Raw genomic sequence first — 22,324 nt, forward strand, 5'->3', positions numbered from 1 at the left:
TTTTCCTGAATTGCACTGATGGTCTGAAATCTCTTCCCTTTCAAAGGTGATTTTAGTTTTTGGAAAAGCCAGATGTTGCAGGGCACCAAATCTGTGCTGCAAGGGGGTTGAGTCACATGGGTGATTTGATATTTCTCCAAAAAATTCTGCACAAGACGTGATGCACAAGTGGGCACATTGTCCTGATAAAGCTGCCAATCACCAGCTGACCATAGCTGTGGCCTTCTGAATCATCCGAATAGTTTCTGCAGAGGAATGTTCAAGCTTAACGCAAAATCAATGCAGATTCGTTGCTCTACTCATCCTGTCAATTTGAATGAGATGGCCACGCAGTACCCATGCTCAGTCAATGGCATCTACCGCCCCCACTGACTAGTACAGTGAAGTTGTCATTGTTCACACGTGTACATTCCAGTCCACCCTCCTGGGCTGCCAGGTTGCACCAATGTCACGCAAACTACTGTTGTTATATTAACAGAGGCTGGGCTTTTTCCAGACAGACCTTGTATATGTATGTATTTGTGTGTATTTTACATAAGTATAGTTTCTTATACTAACAAAGATTTCAAAGAACAATGCTCTAGTGTCTATTCATGAAGAATGACCTGGGAGAGGTGTAAACATGCATCTCTCCCAGGCATATCCTCTGTTCTCTCATTGATTTGGTTTTCCTCTTTTCATTACTGTTAATTACACTCATCACTCTGCAGAACAAAACACTTCCCTATCTATTAGCTAAGCTAATTCTCTTCCCTTTTATGTTCTTCCATGACAATTCATGCAAAGTCACTCCTAACATCCTGCTTAATTCTTCATTGCCATGAGGAGAGGGGTCTTCAGAGACAAGGCGGCAATGAACACAGGTCAGATCCGTGCGCCAGCAGCGCAGGAAGGAGTGGAGGGTGGGAGGCCCGCGCCAGGTGCTTTGCTGTGCTTCACTCCTGCTCCCCGTCCTCTCAGCCACATCCAGCTGCTCCCAAAGCCCCTCTGCCTGGGCTCTCTTCTTCCACCCAAAGTCTGAAGCTCTGATGTGCAGGCACCTCAGCTAGGTCTGGGAATGGAGGCAGCCGTTGTGATCTCCTCTCTCTTTCCCCAAACTTCTCCTTCTCAATCCCCTAATCAGGTGCTGGGACTAATTCACCTTCCTTATTTCTAAATTTTAAGGGTTCCTTTCTTTTATTAAGAATGATAAATGGTGAGTAGCAATACTCTTACCTTTAAAAGATCATCAGGGTGTCCAAACATGCTTATATATCATTTCAGCATTTATGAAACTATTGTCTCAGAGAAGCAAAAATTAATGCTGCCTACAAATTAAGGCACATCAGTACTGACTGCAGCAATTTCTGGGTAATCTTGGAGTATTCGTTAAATTTTTGATTCCCACATTCCAGGTATTCATCACTGTGTATATATGCTAGTAACAAAACAAGGGCATAATGAAGACAGAAATGTACTTCCTACCTATAATTTTAGAAATAGTGGGAGTGAGGTTTCTAGCCAAGTGGAAGGTCATCACATAAGAATATGTACCTTTAATAACTAGAGTTTTAGAAATATAGAAGTGGATGACGTATTTCCAGTTGGCAAAATGAGCGGTTTTCAGCAAAATAGCATGTTTATGTGCATACGTGTTCATATATTTGTGTGCATTGGGAGGGAACTTGCTTATGTAATGAATACCCCCTTATCTTTCCCTTCCATACGTTTACAGAGTTGTTTTCCAAGTTGGAACTTCTCGGTGTTATGTCTGAGTGCATCATCGAGAGGGCACGTGATGAATACATCCACACTCGGTTTCTGAAGAGCAAGGCAGGACCTACTCCAGAGGTGAAAAATTAACGGGATGGAAAATTCAATATTACAGCTCGTTGAGGTGAGTAGCTTTATGATGTATGTAGTTATTCAATATACTTTTGTGCGCTGGTTTAACATATAGGAGAGATCTATTTTTAGAAAAGCATTTAAAATGCACTTCAGTAGAAACTTGAACCAGTTCACAAGAGCCAATCTATCTGCCAGATTAGTGCAAATCTTTTGTTTTTGGGGTTTTTTTAGTATTACATCAAGAGTTTACTAAGAGAACTTACACATGGGACATGTCTTGGGCAGCAGCAACATTACATGGATATCCTCTGCTACATGGCAGGTGCACAGGGTTATGTGGGTCAGGGCAGGGTGGACAGGGACACTGGGGTGTGACCGGCCCCCTTTATCTGAAGATCTTCCTCTTTTAAGATCTCTTTAGGATTAATAGGTCTCTTTCTTTTTTTAATTTATTTTTAAATGTATTTCTGTTATTGTAACAGTTTAATTGAGAAATTGACATACATCACTATATACATTTAAGGTATATAGCATGATGGTTTGATTTATGTATATTGTGAAATGATTACCACAATAGTTTTAGTCTTTATTTATCAAATTAAAATACAGTTTGACAAATTAAGAGGGTTATGATAGGGACAGCCAGAAATTATTGAGAAACTTCACTACACATCGTTAGTCGATTGATTAGTTGATTAGCGTAGTCAGAATAGTCGTTGATTGATTGCTCGATTAGTATTGTCTGTCCAGCTACTATTGGTATGTTCCAATTACAGTGCCTTTCTTATGCTTTGACCAGAAGTCACGATTGATCAGTACCATGAACAAAACAAGTTAGTGAAAACAAAAACCATAGGGGCTTTAGTCAGATTCAGGCTGGAGACGGGTCAGGTAAGTATTTTGGCTGTTCCTCCCATTCTCCCAATACAATGTAATGATATCAGGCTCCACAGGTGGACTTATACATAGACTTATATTGCGCAGTTCATGTCTTTACGCATCTCTGTAACTAGTAGCACCAGGCCCATGGTGAATAGAAATGGTGAGAATAGGCACTCTTGTTTTGCTCCCGTTTCTGTGCAGAAAGCATTCAGTCTCTCCCTATGGCACATGGTGTTGGCTGTAGGCTTTCCGTAGACACTTTTTTCAATTTGAGAAAGTTCTTTCTGTTCCTTGCTTGCTGGGAGTTCATCGTCATGCTTGTTGAATTTTGTCCAATTTATCTTTAGTTTCTAATCCAATTTTTTTGATGTTAAGTCATCACTCTGATAATTACATCATCCTCTTGAGTATTCGCTACATAAGTATTTGTTTCAGTTATGCACTTCGTTCCTTTGGTGGTTACCCGAGAATTGCTTTTTTGATAAGATATTTCATAAATGTTTTCTTAGTTATAATATGGTTAATTTTACATGGTTAAACTTATAACTTTATAATATGACTAATTTTATCACATTTTGCATAAGTTTAATTATGAACTAAGGCCTAATCAAACACTGTCTACAAACTTTTTCTAATCTCTCGGTACACTCAGTTTGACCTATTGCTATTAAGTTACCACTTTGAACAGCTTTGTTTTTGTTATAAGAGCATAACCAGAATGTTAAAATGATTGAATTAGAACTAAAATACCAATGTGATGCTGTTAGGTAAGTACCATGGAAAAGACAATTTTTAGGAATTTAATGTTCAAGAATAAATTTACATGATTTTTAGTTCTATGAAAAAAGTGAACTAGTTTCTTGAAAAGTGCTGAGCCCATTGATTTGAAAATTTGTACCTTATCCACCAGCATCTGCAAGTAAAGCATTTCATTGCATAAAAGTCAAGAAAAACATTACCTGAAACTGTTTAAATGAGCTAATTTTTCACTCAAACTATAGCCTGGCCATAAAAATCTAGGGGTCACATTCACAATGGGACTCTAGACCAGGATTTATTTCAACTAAAGGTCCTGGTTCTGTCCAGGCATCCTCCTCAAACCCACCATCATTAATATAAACCTGTTTTATTTGCAATACTTAATATTTTAAGGTAAATTATTTTCAGAGCATCCTGCACTAGCATGGCAGCAGAAATATCAGCATTTCATGGAGTATTATACACAGATTAATTCTATTACATCTGACTCTGATTCTCCAAGGTACATGAAAATCACATAGGGATGTCTCTATACTTTCAGGCTCATAAAATTGCTATAGGGGGCTGTAACTGGGACCTATAAAGTTTACTCTGCCCCCAGGAGAAACCACAAAGAGCAACATGATTTGAACTATGCTGTGTGTGGTAGAATTCGTACAGCAAGAAAAGAAATTTTACTTCAAGCGCAAATTTAGCTTCACTGTAGCAAAGAGTACAGTGCATGAGTGGAAACTGAATACCCATGATGACTGAAAACAGTCTCCCCAGAGACAACTGTCAATCCAAGAAGAAATAAACAATGTAAAAGAAGAATGGTATTTACTCCCAAATTTGAATATAATTTTTGGAAATCTTTACCAAGATAGAGGAATAAACCTTCTCACATCCAGGTTTCTTGCTTGTATCTAACAAATTTCTCACTGGACTTTTTTCCTGCCTTGGAGACCTAATAGTAGGTGGGAGGGACCTACGGGATAGCATTTCTGGCTGTTTTATACCCTAATACATGGTTAGGAAGGATGGGTAATGAAGTCATTTTCTTCTGAAGTGATGATGGAGATGTGTGATTGTTGAGGTAAGAAACTGTAGGTGTGGCTCAGTTTATGTCATCATGGGAAGTTCCTTTGACAATATCAAAACCTTGCCAGATGTCCTTTTTATTTTATTCTAAGGTTTGGGAATATGTAATCATTCAGTCTTTTCTTAAAACTAATATAATTTGAGAGTATAGTTCCTAAAACATATCTCCTTTAAAATTTCCTGCAAAAACCCTTTGAAGGAACTCATTCTGCCACAAATACTGTGCATTTGCATCTGACTTTCAAGGCTTCTGTGCTCTGTTATTTCCGTCAGTCCAGTCTTATTTTCACTATGTTCTGCCATGTTCCAAGGTCTAGCAGAGGTGAATCATTGCCCTGCTCTTGTCCCTCATTATGCTTCTGCTTGAACCCTTCTTTAAACTCCTGTCTCCCCTTCTTCTCAAACTCCTTCCCAGAGTCCAGTCTACTACTTTCCAGTGGGAGGCACGGGGTGGGGGGCCCAGAATCTCCCATAGCTCTCTGAGGCACGTGTCTGTGACAAGGTCGTCCTGATGTCTTTCTAACAGAAACTGTGTTTCTGTCTACCGCCCTGTGTAACACAGAACATGAACTCAATGAATCTATTTTGAGTGAATGTTAAGAAATTGGTCATCAGAATAATACAGAAAAAAAGAATAACCTCAAAACTAACACAGGCAGAAAGTACCTCTTACAGTTTCTCTGTTGCTTTTCAAACTAGCACTAAAATTCCTCCTCAAGGCAAACCATGACGCCGTACAACCTACACGAGTGGAGGAGGGCCGTTGCGGAGTCTGTTCAGACTGTTACAACAAAGTACCACGGGCTGGGCTGCGTATGAACAATGGAGATGGATTTTTCACAGTTTTAGGGGCTGAAAGCCTGAGATCGAGGTGCCAGCCTGGCTGCATTCTGGGGAGGGCCTTCTTCCGATTTCGTTGCCTGTGCCTCCTTCTTGCGTGTCCCCACTGGGCGGAGAGAGCTGGGGAGCATGGCGAGGTATCCTTTTTAGGGCCCTGATACCATTCATGTGGGCTCCACCCTCAGGAGATAATCACTTCTCAGAGGCCCCACCTCTAAGCCCATCATCTTTGGGGATTAGTATTTCATCATGTGAATTTGGGGGGGACTTTCAGATTATAGCAGGAATGAACTTGTAAATAGTAAAACAATGACAAAACTCTAAAAAGTAGACTTGCGTGTCTGAAAAATTTTGAAAATTATTTATGTTAAAAGATGTTAAACAAATTAAGGAAAACAGAAACAGATTGGGAAAATTAGCAATACATATGATAATGAGATAGTATCTTTAAAATAAAAAGCATTTGTACATTTGACTTAGGAGATGCAGTTTTACTCCTGAAAGTGTCACTGTGGCTGTGGACCGGGCCTGTCCACTGGTTGGGCACCCCTTTGGGGCTGGAAGGGTCACCTGCTTTCCCAAAAGTACATGGATTCAAAAATAAAGCCAGAGGACTTTAGGAAGTAGGAATGAATTCTGAGAAAGAAATCAATTTCCCACCACAGTGGGATGGTGATTGATTTTTATTATCTTTCCTGTTCTTTTCCAGGTTACCAGATTTTCTATAATAACCATGAATTATTACTTTTATGATTATAAAAAGAATTCTGTGGGTCCGTAGTGCTTTTAAGAAATGAAATAAGTCCTCCTGCTCGTGAACTGGCGAGGAGCGCCTCTGCAGGAAGGGGAGAATTATTCTCTTAGCTGTGATAGAGACCACAACAGCCGCCCTCAATGGCACCCAGCAGAGGGCCGCTGGACTGAGCTGAGGGTCTCAGGGTCTCCAGTACCTGTTCTGAGGAGTCAGCGTTTCTCCTGCTGCTCTCACAAAGCAGTTCTCAGGAAAAGTGCATTTCTTAGATACATTTTAGGTCAGAAAATGCAGATGAATCATAAGCTAAAACATATGGCACTGTGATGCTTTTGTTTGAAAGTAACGACATGCATATAGATGTGGAAAATCCTCCCTCACATCATTTGGAAAAGATTTTACTCGCAAAGAACAGGCAGAATTTTCTGTATCATTAGTTTGTGTGTGTGTGTGTGTGTGTGTGCACATGCATATATGGGAATGGGGAAGCTGCTTAGACCTGGTGCTTTAGTTTCTTCCTGCTCACAAACAATGTTTTTCTGTTAGGTAACCTTTCAGGTGGGTCCCCTTCAGCCCTGGAATTTCGAACATTCTAAATCATATGTATCAGGTCCCTTTCTTCTTCTCTTAGCTTCTCCTGTGTTGAACAGTGAGTAGATACAGGAAGACAAATAATTTTGGCCAGACTATTGACACTGTTTTCTCAGGTAGATGTTAAAGTCATCTTTCCTTGACCTTGTCACCTGAGTCAAGAGTAAAAGCAATTCAGAGAGTTTTTAACTTTTAGACTTCAAGTCTTTAAGCCCTCAGGCTTCTGAGTAAAATAAGCCAGTTTTAGCGAAAAGGCAGTAGTTCCCTTTCTGAGACAGTACAGGCAAGTTTTCAAATAGTGCTCCCTGGTCTTCACTGTGTTTCCGGCTAACCAGGGGCGCAGTCACCCTTGGCGCTGCAACGCCTGTTCCTGCAGCCCAGGACCATAGGGTGGCCGGTCTCTCTGGGGGAGGATTTTATGAGCATTTTTGTCCAAATCTTAGTATTTGAGTAGCAATGATACAGTTTTTAAAATCATTGTTTGTTAATGTAGGTATAGACATACCTACTCAAATGTTAATGGCGACATAATTTTTTTGACTCACCCTGATACACTGGGAATCATAATTAAAGGCCAGTATCTTAAAGTATTTTTATAGTTTTTCATGCTATTTGAAGAAATGTAGTATAAGTTTAAGAAGATGGCTCTAACTATAGAATGTTCTTGACAATAAAAATGATTCCCTTTAATTACCGCTGTCATTGATAAAGGATGGTCAGCTTAATTTGTTTTTAATTTAAGGCAGCATTACTCAAACTTAAGTATTTTTATTTTTTAAATATTTTATTATTTTTAGAGAGGGAGAGAGGGAGAGAGAAAGAAAGGGAGAGCAACATCAATGTGTGGTTGCCTCTCATACACCCACCATGGGAACCTAGCCCACAACCCAGGCATGTGCCCTGATTGGGAATCGAACCAGTGACCCTTTGGTTCACAGGCAGGCGCTCAATCCACTGAGCCACACCAGCCAGGGCAGGTATTTTTAAATTAATACCGAGACAATATTTGCCATACACTCATCCTATGATTACTATTTTCAAAATTTTATTTTTCAGTTTAGTTTAATTATCGGGTTTATGTTTCCATGAATAAAAGCTGTTTACTTGGAACATATATATAAGGTAAGCATAAAAATACATGTATAACCAGACATGTTATATGTGTATGACCAAAGAATACTATTGGCTTACAAAAATTTTAAAAATAAGTAAAACAGAGCAATAATGCGTGTAATTAATTTCTGAGCTGCAAATTAATTCTTCAATAAAAACACTGCAGAAAAATAGGCTTTGTTAACCACTAATAACTATACAGTACATTGTCACTTCATTTGAGATGAAAATGGGGTTTAAAGTTAATTATGCATGGCTATTTTTAAATTGTTAGTATTAACTGGCAAATCTATGTAATAGAAACAAATAAAAGATATTTACCCATTTCTCCAATACCAAAACTTAATTCTTAATCAGTCCTACTGATGTACATGGTTTTTATGCAACAAACTTTTATTTGAAGAAGCCATCTGAAAGGCTATTCTGGATCTGTTTTGCAGCACATGTGGTTATTCAATAACTCCTAGTTTTATGAGCATCAGTTCATAATGTTTGTTTAGGATATTGTTTTGATAAGTTAGTAACTAGGTAACTCAAATAATTACATTTGTTGATTGGAAGACTGAATGAATGGAGAGGATTTACAACCAGTGTTACATCACTTTTTTTTGAGCCAGGCACTGCACTCACAACCTTACAGGTCTGTACCCTCACTCAGACTACGTTACTGAGTCCCAGAGAGGTGATGTGCCAATGCTCAGGCTCCAGGAGCTGTGTGTCGCAGCCAAGGCCAGCATGCAATTTTGATAGACTCCGCAGCCTCTCAGGTTCAACTCGGCCACCTCTGGGGAAGCTAAGTGGACTCATGGACTTCAGCCTGGTCTTCATCTTCTGAAAGCACTTGGTTTCTGCTTCCAGGCAGCAGCTGACCTTGTTTAGGAGGAGGCTGTTCCTCTTCTCTCCGGCCATTTAATCTCAGCTGGCCCAGCCCTTCTCTGCAAACTGTACAACAAGACTGTGGGCAGGAAACTGATACAAGTTTATTAATATGTCTGTGTCTGTGTGAATGCACAATGAGTGAGACAAGACTAAGTCAGATACATTCAGCGGACTTTCTTTTTATACCACTGTTCTCTCCCTTCCATTCTATCCATTGTTTCTCTTGCTGCCTTTTCAGCTGGCTTGATCCTACCTTTCTAGCTGGGGCTTCCTCCTTCCCCCAATCTCTTAGTATATCACCTGTTGTAAGGTTGGCTGGCTTACTACTTTTGAAAAAAAAATTTTAAATGGCTTGTAAATTTGTGGATTGACAACATTTACTGTTTCTTCATTCTTTTCATTACATAATTTTTAAAAGTATTTTATGAGTTTATTTGAGCCCAACTGATGACAATTTACAGGAAGCAAAATCTCAATGGATTGAGAAAATGCTCTAGAAAATGGCAGTTTTACCACTTATTTTATACAACAGAATCAGAGGGGAAGATGTGAAAGGAACTACATGAAATTCATTGGTGATAGGTTAGGGAGCATGAGGAAACAAAGTGGGGAAACCTCTGGGATTGTAGGAAAAGTAAAATAAATAGACACATACTTCTTTTACACAGTTGGGTAACAGGATAGTTAACAGTCAACAATGAACAGGATAACGCCCTGGCTGGTGTGGCTCAGTGGATTCAGTGCTGGCCTGGGAACCAAAGGGTCACTGGTTTGATTCCCAGTCAGGGCATGTGCCTCGGTTGCAGGCTGGGTCCCCACTTGGGAGCACATGAGAGGCAACCACACATCGATGTTTCTCTTCCTCTCTTTCTTCCTCACTTCCCCTTTCACTGAAAATAAATAAATAAAATATTAAAAAAAAAAAAAACAATGAACAGGATAACAATAACAATAAGGAGATTATGGTCTTTTGCCCCAGTGAGAGGTCCAAGAAAAAGGAAATTACTTTGTTATTCCAGAGGCATGTTATCAGGTATTGAATGCAATACCCTAGATGCAAAAAGACTACAGACAGGATCAGGTAAGGTAAAGACTGACCTTTTCTAGGAAAAAAATACTGCCCTAGGATATGACTACCTGCCAGGAACCACTCTTAGTTAGAGGGTTTTAACTTTGGACCATCCTAAGTGGTGAATTTCTGTCTCTGAGTTTGTGGGGCCCACCATACAGGCCTCACCTGAACTTGTCAGGTTTAGTATGTGGCCCTTCTGTTGTACACACATCCCCCTTTTGGTCATAAATCAATTTGGAAGGATTCATTGATAACCAACCTTTTGGTTGGATAATGTGGTCCCACAGTGCTGGGAAGGCTTATTGAGCATTTTCTTTTTCAAGACAGGAGTTTCATTTTGTAAAGGAACTGTAGAAAGGATGACATTACATATATTTCATGACTTGTTAACCACTATGGATATAAAAGAAGTTCATAGATGATGGAAAAGAGTGGAGATTGAGATTCATGGTCAGCATGGTGATGGGGTCTATGTCAGGCTTTGCCTGCCTGTGCTGACCCAGCTCTCCTCTAACAGAAACAATAAGGAGGGTTCTCTACATCTGAGCCCAGAGTGCTGGGGTGAGATCAGTTCTTTAAAACATTACTTTTCAACTTACGGATTCTCTCCCATACATCATGCGTCCTTCTCACTCGATTATTTCATCTCCGTTAGCGTACACATGTGTTCTGGAAGTGAATAAAATAAACCAAACCAAAACTAGACCTCAGGTGTCCTTCAACTCCATACCATCCTCCAGCTAACACCATATATTTCTTCCCTCTTTTATAGCAAAAAAAACTCTTAAAGTGACCTATCCTTACTTGCCTTCAACTCCTTCCATCTCTTTTCCTCTTTAGTCTATTCCAATTTGACTTCCATCCTAACTACTGAAATCAAATTCTGTTGAAAAGTGTCATCATATTTCTCATGTTGCCTAAGTCTATGGGAAGTTTTCTTCTTATCTGACTTCTCAGTCATATTCAATCCAGTCAACCCTTCCTTTATCTTGAAGCAGTCTCATTGGCTTTTGTGATACCACACTCTGGTTCCTAGTGCCTTATTGGCTGTTCCTTCTTGGTCTTTTTTTTCTTCAGGACTCTTCTATCAGAACTTTAAATTTGGGATTCTTCAGATGCTACCTCTAGTCCCCTTTTTCTTCTTTAACTACTTGGCCTATTAGTTGATATCTTGTCTCAGGGTCTTAAATACCTTCTATTGCTGCTAATTCAAATATATTCATTCCCCATTTATATTTATCTGCCAATATGCAGCTTTAATAGATCCTCTGGGCTTAAATTGTAATAAATGGAACCACCCCCATCACAAACTTATCTCTTTCCAAGTAAGTCACATGTAATCTCAGTAAAAATTGATTGTTTCTATACCAGACGAAACTCATCAGCAAGTCCAAGTCCTTATACCTATAAAATATTCTTGAATCCATCTACGTGTTTCCATGTTAATTACCTCCACTTAATTTCAGCTAGCATCATCTCTCAACTGAGAAACTGAAATTAGCCTCAAATTTTGTCTTCCTGCTTCTCTTCTTCTTTCCAAATCATTCTTTACACAGGATATCTGTTCAGTGGCTTTCCATTTCTCTCAGGAAGAATCTAAATAATTTTAATGTCTTTTAAGTACTTAAATGGACTTCATGCTTTTCCAGTTTCATCTCAGATCACTATCTAACCATCTCTAGACACTGTTAGCCTTTCTGACCCTTCAGCACACAAAGCCCTTTCATTCCGCAGAGACCTGGCACTTGCTTCCCTTCTGTGTGGAGTACTCTTCTCTTACTGAAGGTCATGGTTGACTCTTGCTCATCATGTTGTTCTTGGCACAAAGAATGTCTCCTGAGAGGTTCCTTTGTGGAAGAACACAGAGTTGGCCTCTCCCACCACACTCTACCACATCTTATTTCCTTACAGCCCTGATCCATATTTGAAAATGTGTTATTTAGATATATGTTTATTTGATTATTGTTTGTCTTGCTGTTAGTATTTGTCATCAAAGCAGGCAAATACTTTTTCTCCATAATACCTGAAGCATATTAGGCCTTAGTTAAGTACTTGCTAAATCTGGAATCATAGGAACTTACAGTTGATTTTCAGAAATCAAGACACATGAAAACTGCAGTGTTAGCTCAAGAGAAACATCGAGTAATATAACAAAGCAGTACCTAATTAAATTCTGTATGTGATGTCCACCGCAGATGATAATAAGTCTACCAAGACATGATCTGCTTGGGGAGGAGAGGTGGCCAATCTTTCAAAGGGAGAAGGGCCTTGAGCCTGTTCCTTAATGGGCTTTTATTGGGTTCAATTTGCACAGTAATACAGATAAAGCTCATCAATCATTGTCAGGCAGTAATGATCAAACAATAGATAACATTCAAAAAACTATGAGGGCTTATTCTGAGTCTGCATCAGTTAGCTAAAGGGCCATAAAACTTTGGGAAACAAACTCATTTCATGCTTGGACCCTTATCAGAAAACTGAGGGCCTTCTTAGGTCTAATCACCCGGGGGAACCACCCTTTCCAGCACAGGGCTGCACCCACCTCTGGCATTGTTTCAGGCTTAAGTCAGGTGGAGGATGCGGGCAGCCAAGAGATTAGGAGAGGAGACTTCTCACAGACAGAATGAGGACTCAGGTAATGTCAAAGCCAAGGGTTGAGGATCCATCACCTCCTTTTTCTATAGCCCCCCCAAGTCCTTCCCTGATGGCCTCTTCATGACCATGCCTGTCTTAGGTCATCCCTCCCTTGAGGAATCTTTCCCATCATTGGCTAACCAGTCATCTGCCCAGGGCCAAGCAGGGTAAAGTAAAGGGGGAAGAGGTGCCGCCCCAGCTGGGAAGATAGGCTTTGTCTCCTTAGTGGCTTATGGTCCCAAGGTCTTTTACTCAGCCTTAGCCATGGGGAGTTATAGCTCCCGAAACCAGGCAGGGCGGTTCCCAACGTCGTGATAAATAGTAAGAAGCTCTGTAAACATTAAAAGAGGTAGAAAATATTTGTAAGAGGAATATAAATATAGGTATTATACAGAGGGAAATAAAGCCAAGTTTTATAGGAAGGAAAGGTAAAGGTATAAAAATAGGAATTTAGTAAACACTTTGTCCTGATGCATAATTTCGAGATGAAAGGGCAGCAAAGTTAAATTAGGTTGTATTTTGTAGAGCTTTAAATACTAAGTTGAGAAATTCGGAGTTTTAATGAAGTGAGCTAAGAATCAGTGATATATTGGGGCAAAAAAGCAGCAGTTGATATGATATTTAGAAAGTATAATTTAAAGAAGGGGGTCAGTTATGAGTGAGAAAGGAATAAATGATATAGGAGGAATGACTAGGACATTATTATACTGTCCATGCAGGAGTGGATGAGAAACACAGTGGCAGCGACCATGGAAAGGGAAAGGGAGGAATGTGTGCAGACAGCATTTCAAGGGGTAACAGAAGGATTGATTGGCTGTGAATTGAATAAAGACTAGAATGAGTGAAACATTACTGGAAGCTATTGTTGCCATTGGAAAAAAAGAGACAAAACTGAATAGGGGTCAAAACACACATACACGCATGCACATGCTTTGAAAAAAGAGTGTCATTATTCACAGATGATACAGTGTGTACGTAAACATCTAAAATCTATAAATGCATAACTAGAATTAAAGAGTGAATTTAGTAAGTGTACTAGAGGTGAAGCCAATACATATTTAAAAATATATTCTAGCAAGCAGCAATAGAAACTAAAATTGAAAACAGATTAGATTAACAACAGCATCTATAAACATCAAACACCTAGGGAAAGTTGAATTAAAGCTGTGCAAAATTTAGACGCAGAAAGCTGCAAAACCTTACTAAAGTAGAATTAAATAAATGAAGTAATATTTTACTGTCGTAGATTGTTATATTGTAAAAAGGTCAATTCTCTCCAAAATAAATATTAGACTTAACACAGTCTCAATCACAATCACTGCCTGGGATTTGATAAGCCATCTGGAAAAGCAGGGAGCCAGAAGAAACAAGAGAGACCTACAGCATAATGAAAATAGTGTGGGTATTGACATGAAACTAACCAGTAGAATGAAATAGAAAGTCAGAACATAAACTACACACACGCTAATGACAGCTTTTGCTAGATTTGACATGTTGCTTCTGTGTTTGTTTAGATTTATACTAGTTGCCTATGTATTATAGGACTACATTTATAAAGAAAATTTCTCTACCTCCTGACACTGATGTGTTACACACATAGTATATAATGAATAAAAATTTTATGTTATGTTACAGAGAGTTGTTCCATTGTATTATACAACAAATACTTATCAAGTGTTGTTACTGTTGTGGTTGATGGTGACAGCTTGATGTGATCAGCAGCCTCTCTTGTGTACACCTTCTGTACCCATGGCCTTCGACAGTCCCCTGGCACACTGAGTCTAAGCTGGGTCAATGGTTGGGCTAATCAAACTCCTGCAAAGTTAATGTTAGCAGAGGCTTTCCAAAATGCTTGCAAATTTCAGGACCTTTTTACATCACTCTGTCACTACCATGAGAACACACACACACTAACCTGCTGTAGGGGTTTGACAGACATGGAGAGGGAAGCCAGGTCATTCCAGCTCAGGCCATCCCAGACGGCCCTCGTGCCAGCAGCCAGCTGGCCAAAGACACAAGGACACCTGGCATAGATCAGCCAAACCCATAGACCAACAGACAGGTGCGAAGTAATATGCAACATGTTTAAATCTACTAAATTTTAGGGTGACTTGTTAACCAACAATAACTACCATATTTTTGGGACTATAAGACATACCCCCCTAATTTGGGAGGAAAACAGAGGTGTGTCTTATACTCCGAATATAGCCTACCTGGCTCAGTGGGGGAGGGGGGTGGTGGTGGAGTGGGATTTTTTTCCTGTTTTCCTCCTCTAAAACCTAGGTGAGTCTTATGGTCCGAAAAACACGGTAACTTATCGTGGTGATAGAGCATGCCTTCATGGTAATCATTTTCAAGTTATAAACATACGTGATGTCAGATTGTGGTAAATGCTATAGAAGTTTAAGAGGAGTAGGGAGATTTCCTTCAACACAATTAAATTATGTTTAGCCAATAAATATATCCTATTTAAATAACAAAGGAAATACAGTTTTCACAATTGCCTTTTTAATAAAATGAACTTTTTTCTTTAGTATAGTTTTAGATTTACAGAAAAAATTGTCCAGGTAGCACAGAGCTCCCACACATCCCCCACGCAGTTTTGCCTATGTTAACATCTTACAATAGTGTGGTACTTGTGTGACAGTTAAGGAACCATCGCTTATAAATGACTAAGCCCTTACTTTATTCAGTCTTCCTTAGTTTTCACCTCTTGTCCTTTATTTGTTCTAGAATTTCATCCTAGATATCATTTTACATTTAGTGTTCATGTCTGCTTATGATTCTCTTTGCTCTGACAGTTTCTCAGATTTGCATGTTTAAAAAAAACTTCTTGTGTGTCATCCTTGCACAGGGGCCATGCTAATCTACATGGTGTCATTCCAGTTTCAGAACATGTGCCACTTAAACAAGCATGGGTTTTCCATGTTTGTTTTTTTTTTTTTTAAGATTTTATTTATTTATTTTTAGACAGAGGAGAAAGGGAGGGAGGAAGAGAGGGAGAGAAACATCAGTGTGTGGTTGCCTCTCATGCACCCCCTACTAGGGACCTGGCCCACAACCCAGGCACATGCCCTGACTGGGAATCGAACTGGAGACTCTTTGGTTTGAAGGCCGGTGCTCAATCCACTGAGCCACACAGGCCAGGGTGGATTTCCCGTGTTTTTGATGATCTTCACTGTTTTGAGGAGTTATGGTCAGGTGTTTTGTACAATGTCACTCAGTTTAGATTTGTCTAATATTTTTGTCATGATTATATTGGGATCCTATGTTATTGAAATAGCACAGAAATGAAGTGCCATTCTAACCACATCATTTCAAGGGTACATATGACTAACAACTTATTACTGCTGCTTTTAATCTTGATCACCTGAGTGTGTGACAGTTTTCTCCAGAGTAAAGTTTCTATTTCCCACTTTCTTCATGCTGCTATTTTTCAAAGGAAGTTACTATGAGTAGCACAGAATGAAGGAGTGGGGAGACACAGTAAAGTATCTACATGATTTATTTGGAATTCTTCTGAATGAGAAATTTGTCATTTCTTTCCCATTTATTTATTCAGTTATTTTTATATCAGTACAGACTCCTGATATTTATATTTTGGTTATGATCCAAAATATAAAATGTGTTGGCCATTGGGAGTTCTTTTAGCTGGTTATATGTCCCTTTGAGATACTTCTTGTGTGTGTGTGTGTGTGTGTGTGTGTGTGTGTGTATGTCCTTGGGCATTTCTTTTCTGCCACTACAAGGTGCTACAGGAGCATCTTGTATATTTTCTAGAATCAGACATTTTTCTAAGAAGTGGAATCTTGGTTCCTTTTATCGCAAAATGGTATTGGAAATGAAGATTTAAGTGCTGGGTGTGCTCACTGCTACCAAGGTGTAGTGGCTTCTAGGTGCTCTCAGCTGACAGAGCAGACTGCATTCACAATTGCCTTTTCAGGAACTGAAACAGTGTCTGTATGTTGAAGGCTATAGTTATTATATTCTTACATGAATAATGGTTTATGATTTTCCTATAAGGATATAACCTCTGTAGGTTTGTTATTCTGAGTGACTGGAAAGATATTTTATGCCTTTAGGAAACAATCCTTAAAATTGTGTGTTCAGAAGAAAGAATTTCTTCCCCATGTATTATCTTTATTAGTAGCTGCTTACTGATCTATTGCCCAATAATAGAATTTAAGATACAGTTGGGGGAACTAATGCTGGAATAATTTTCACCAATTCCCTCATTTGAAAATCATGTGGTAGGCTTGTCAACCTTAGGTGTAAAGTACAAGTAGGAGAATATTGAATGAAAAGTTTGGAACTTTCCCTAAACGTTCCATGTGTTAGTTGAGGATGTGTATTACAGCACAGAGGTCCTGCATTTCTTTTCATTTCCATGGCCTATCTACATCCCTGATTACTAAATTCTCTGTGGGGGAAATGAAATTTACTTGCATTTATCTGCAGCCTAATGTGACAGGATTCAGCAAATGTGGCACTGAAGAAATAAAGGTTGATCTCTCAACACGTTGCTCTTGGAAACATCTCACCTCTGGCATAGAAAAAAATAATAGCATGACCTTCAAAAGAAACCAGTGACATACCAAGACAGATGCCCAGCACAACACTTCCTGAAATGAATTACAGATTGATGATGAAATTGAAAAGAGAGAAGTTAATGTTGAAAAAATCCTTCAACTATTGTTTAAGGGATCAAGGGAATGAAATGGCCAGAGAACACGCACAGCAAGCCATCCCCATGGATCATCCTATGTCCTGGGACGTAGTGGTGCTACTCCGATTGCAGAATCTTGAATTTCTTTAATGAGGTCTCTGCTAGAATATCACGAGTCATTCCAGTAAATCAGTTTCAGGACACTTAAGCTGCATTTGTATTAAAACGATTATATATGTATCACTTTGTTAGAAGGAAAAGAGAGACTTGTTAAAGGAGAGTGTAATGTGCCATCCCCAAACCTGAATTTATACTATTTTTCAACTTTCTACTTACACAAGTGTTTCCTAATGTAGGCCAAAGACATCCATGTAAGCACGACTTATTCATGCTCAAAAATGATTGATCTAGACAACCAATGAAATACTGAACTCCCTCCTTCTGCCACTTGATGCGCAAACACTACAAATACTGATGGTTTAAAGTAGCAAGATTGACTCTATGGAGGGTCAGTCTGAATGCCAAGATGGATCTGTGACAGTGCCACGTTGACTGTTAAATGCAGTTATACCTGTAAAAGTGACCGGGTAAGGATGGTAATATGGGAGTCCGCTTAACCCTCACAGGGACTTCTGTCGGGGATTTGTGAAGTTTTCAAGCCTCAAGAGCATGTGGTTTTCTTATCAAGGAGTTGGCAAAAGGTATACTGGTATTAGCAAGCTAAAGTCTGTCTTAAAAATCACCACCAGATACATGAAATTAGTAAATAATTAGGCACATGTGAGGATGTTAGAAGAAAACAAAGCTGATTTTTCTAAGCCTGGATCCTAAGGCATCATTTTTAGGGATCAAACATATTTTACCATTTTTAGCCAAAGTGCGGACAACCTTATCCACACACCAAATCCTAAGATGTGGGTGATATGGAGTTCTCTTTATAAGAAAAATAACTTTTGATAAGAATTTTAACTATAGCAAACCATCTATATGCAGCATTTAACTCCTGAAAAGGAAATTTTAAAAAGCTTTTCCCTTTGCTTCATTTGGGACTTCAATATGCAAGTGCACATATCAGCTAAACATTTTTAAATTGTGACATAATTTTCCCTCCCTCTCTCCCTTTCTTCTTTCCTTCCTTCCTTCCTCCCCCCTCCATTCCTATGCATAACAGTCTTGCTCTGGACCTAGACTTGAATATCACAGCCATTTAAATGTTCTGCCTAACAAGCAATTTTTCTATCAGTAGAAAGTCCTCATCTTAGAAGGAAGTTTTATTGCTGTTGATTGCGGTTTATCAAAGTATTACATCCAAATGGAAATACTATATTTTTCGGGCTATCAGACACACATTTCCCCCATGGGAGGAAAATGGGGGTGCACCTTATAGTCCGAATGTAGCTTACCTGGCTCGCTGGGGTGGGGCAGGGGGTTACTTATGTTGTTAAATATTTTACCACATTTTTTGCTTCAAAATTTTTTTTTCCTATTTTCCTCCTCTACAACCTAGGTGCATCTTATGGTCTGAAAAATATGATAATATTTTCTCCATAATAATTTCTAAGTCAAGAGAATATACAATTGTCTTTATATCAGTTTACCAAACAGGAAAACTTCATCAGGCTGAAACATCATCATAAAAAATGTCTTTATTGCTTCCAAATCTGTGTGATTACATTGCAATTTTAGAGACAAAAAAGGAAAATGGGTAAGGAATGAACAGATGATAATTCAATGGAGACAGCAGCTAAAAGTATCCTTTCAAAAATTTGTTACCAAAACAAGGCTTGAGCAGCACTGAGAGATACCTGGTTGCTTGAAGTCGCAGGGAGGGGAATAAGGATGAAGTGGTAAACTCACGGAGACTGTGGGTGCCAGCTGGGAGAGTTGAGAGCTGGTCTGTGTGGGGCCCTGACTCGGATATTCCTGGGCTAGCTGGAGAGGTGGGCTGTGTGAGAGGACAGGCCCTTCCTTCTATGGAGCAGCAGGATTGAGCAAGAGGATTTTATCAAAAAGAAAAAGACCCTCGCGGGCTCTTTGGGGAATTCCCCTGCAGCAATAGCTCCAGAGGGGCTGTGGGGAGTATTGAGCCCAAATCCTAAGCACCGGGGAGAGTGCAACTCGGAGGGACCTGAGACCACAGGCATGAGGGAGAATGTGAATCAAGTAAGGCCCTGCACACACCCATAGCCTGGAGGAGGGTGAGTGCCTGAACCTGTGGGTCCCTGGGCCACTGGAGAGCTGGGCTGAGGCTGCCCGAGTATTGGTCAGGACGGAGAAGAGCTGGGCTAGGCTGCCTGAGTTGGCTGCAGACAAAAAGAGCAGCAAAACAGGCTTGGCGAGGGACCCCCTAGCTGAGCACACCCCGGGAATTAAGAACAATGTAACAATAGCCAGAGGGGAGGGGGTGGGATAGTGGAGAGAGGGGTCTATAGGAGCTACTATAAAGGACACAAGGACAAAATCAAGGGGGAGGGTAGAGATGGGGGAGGGAGGTAGGACTGGCTGGGGTGGGGTGGAGGGATGGAAGAAAATGCAGACAATTGTAACTGAATAAAAATAAAAAAAATAAAATAACCATTCTTCTAAACAAACAAACAAACAAAAAACTGGCTTGGCCAGTTTGAAGCCAGCAGACTTGTTTTTTTGTTTTTTATTTTAAAGTAATTCTTTATTATTATTTTTTAAATTTTTTTTCTTTTAACACCTTCTTCCTCTCTTTCCTTCTTTCTTGTTCTACTCCTTCTTTCTCTCTATATCTCTTCTTCCTTCAGTCTTTTTTTTTTTTTTAATCCCCACAAGCGAGACAATAAAACCTGGAACTGTGAAAAGGCCATAGTTGGACCCAAAAAGGGGCATCCCAACAGCTGAGATAGTGAAACAAATTTCACTTTGCTACTCCAGAGAACTTGCAAGATATAGTATATTTGTATTAGTATTTTTTTCATTATCCTTACATCATTCATTTTATTAGTATTTTTGTATCTCTCTTCTTTCTGTTTAGTCTTCTTCGCTTGACTGGTTAATTTGCATTGTTTGGTTTCCCCTTGTTCTCTCTTTCAGTGTATTGTTAATTATCTGTCTTTCACTTCACTTGTGTTCCATTAGCACTATTCTAGGACCTATACTCCCTATTCTAGTTATCCAGATCACATAGATTCTGTCATATGATTGTTGCTCCACTACTATTGTAAATAATAGCTGTACCATACATCTGTAAATACTACACAGAACCCCTCCCAGATCTCAGCTCACTTCACTGTTTCCTGAACTTTATTACTGGTGGGGTTAACTCTATTCTCTCACACACTACACCTATTTTCTTCCCTTTACTCTCACTTTACCTCATAGTCTGACCTCCCACAAGCTCACAGCTTTCTAGCTCCAACTCACAATCCTTCCTCCCCACAACAAGAGTCTTATCTTCTTTCTACCCTTTCTGAAAAGTGGCTAGGTGGGTGAATTATCATAGTTAACACTATGTATATCCAAAGGATCTCCTATTTCTTCTCTAAGGTCTGGTACTTTAAATATCATATAATACAGTCCTGCTCTCTCAAACCATTTCGCCTTCCCCTTAAAATCTACCATAAAAAAAGAATAGGTAGAAGCTGTGAACACCAGGAAGAAGAACAGAAGAAGGTGAAGGAGGGAGTGGAAGTCACACTAACTCAACCCAGGACCTATTTGGAAATACAACTAAATAGTGAAGAAATTACTAAGAACAAACAACTGAACAAGAACAAGAGAAAAGCCTCAAAACCTTGTACACACAGAAGAACCAGCTCCAACACAACCTGCCTACACCTGCACAACAGAAAACAAGAGGTGGGGGACAGACTGACCCTCAGATAACCAGCTGGTGGGAAAGACCCACCAAAGAAAGACCCAACAAGAACCAAAAACCAAACACATACACAAAGACAACATAAACCACAGCCCATGATCAGTAAGATCGGGAGATCAAGGAGACTGTACCACTGAATCTCACAGGTATTTCACCACAGAACTTCACACCATAAACCCAGGGGGTCAGAACAAAGCAACTTAAGAGGCAGAGGCTAATGGAAAGAGTCTCACAAACAATGGGAAGACAAAGAATCCCCAAATGAAAGAAAAGGAGGAAGTCTCAGAAACAATGCTAAATGAAAAAGAGGCAAGTCAATGATCAGATATTGAGTTCAAAAAATTATAAGGAAGCTTAATGAGCTCACACAGAATTACCAAAAACTACAAGGAAACTACAATGAACTCACTGCAAACTATATCAACATGAAAAAGGAAATAGAAACTATCAACAAGGGCCAAGAGGAAATGAAAAATACAATTTCTGAACTGAAGAACACAACAGAAGGAATCAAAAGCAGGCTCGATGAAGCAGAGGATTGGATCAGCGAACTGGAGGACAAGGTAGGGAATAGAACACCCAGAATGAGCAAGAAAAGGAAAAAATGGTCAGAAAGAATGAAGAGGGGTTAAGGGAAATGTAGGACAATATGAAATGTAATAATATCCATATAATAGGGATACCAGAAGGAGAAGAGGAAGAGCAAGGGATAGAAAACCTGTTTGAAAAAGTAATCATAGAAATTTTTCCTAATTTGGTGACAGAAAAAGACACAAATCCAGGAATCACAGAGAGCCCCAATCAAGAGGAACCCAAAGAGGCCCACTGCAAGACACATCATAATTAAAATGGCAAAATTCCAAGACAAAGAAAAAATCTTAAAGGCAGCAAGGGAGAAACAGGAATTAACATACAAGGGAGTCCTGTTAAGGTTAGCAGCTGACTTCTCAGTGGAAATGCCCCAAGCCAAAAGAGAATGGCAAAAAAATATTCCAAGTAATGAGAACCAGAGGACTGCAACCAAGACTACTTCACCCAGCAAGGCTCTAAATCAAGATAGAAGGCCAAATAAGGACCTTCCCAGACAAAAGAAGTCTAAAAGAATATACCTCCACCAAACCAGCTCTGCAAGAGATGTAAAAGGGACTACTTTAAGGAAAGGAAGGAAAAGAAAGAGAGAGAGAGAGAGAGAGAGAGAGAGAGAGAGAGGGAGAAAGGAACACAGGTACAAAAAATCAGCAATGAATAAGTACCTATCAATAATAACCTTAAATGTAAATGGATTAAGTACTCCAATCAAAAGACATAGAATAGCTGAATGGATAAGAAAACATGACCCACACATACGCTGCCTACAAGAGACCCACCTCAGGACAGAAGACCTAC

General features: G+C 39.4%; 1 pseudogene; it reads right to left on the reverse strand.

The window, feature by feature from the left end:
- Window positions 1-15,249: 15,249 nt before the first annotated feature.
- On the reverse strand, window positions 15,250-15,344 carry LOC112308392 (U6 spliceosomal RNA; annotated as a pseudogene).
- Between the last annotated feature and the right edge of the window lie 6,980 nt (window positions 15,345-22,324).

The sequence above is a fragment of the Desmodus rotundus genome, chromosome 6 (genome assembly GCF_022682495.2).
Source record: "Desmodus rotundus isolate HL8 chromosome 6, HLdesRot8A.1, whole genome shotgun sequence".
Taxonomy (NCBI): Eukaryota; Metazoa; Chordata; class Mammalia; order Chiroptera; family Phyllostomidae; genus Desmodus; species Desmodus rotundus.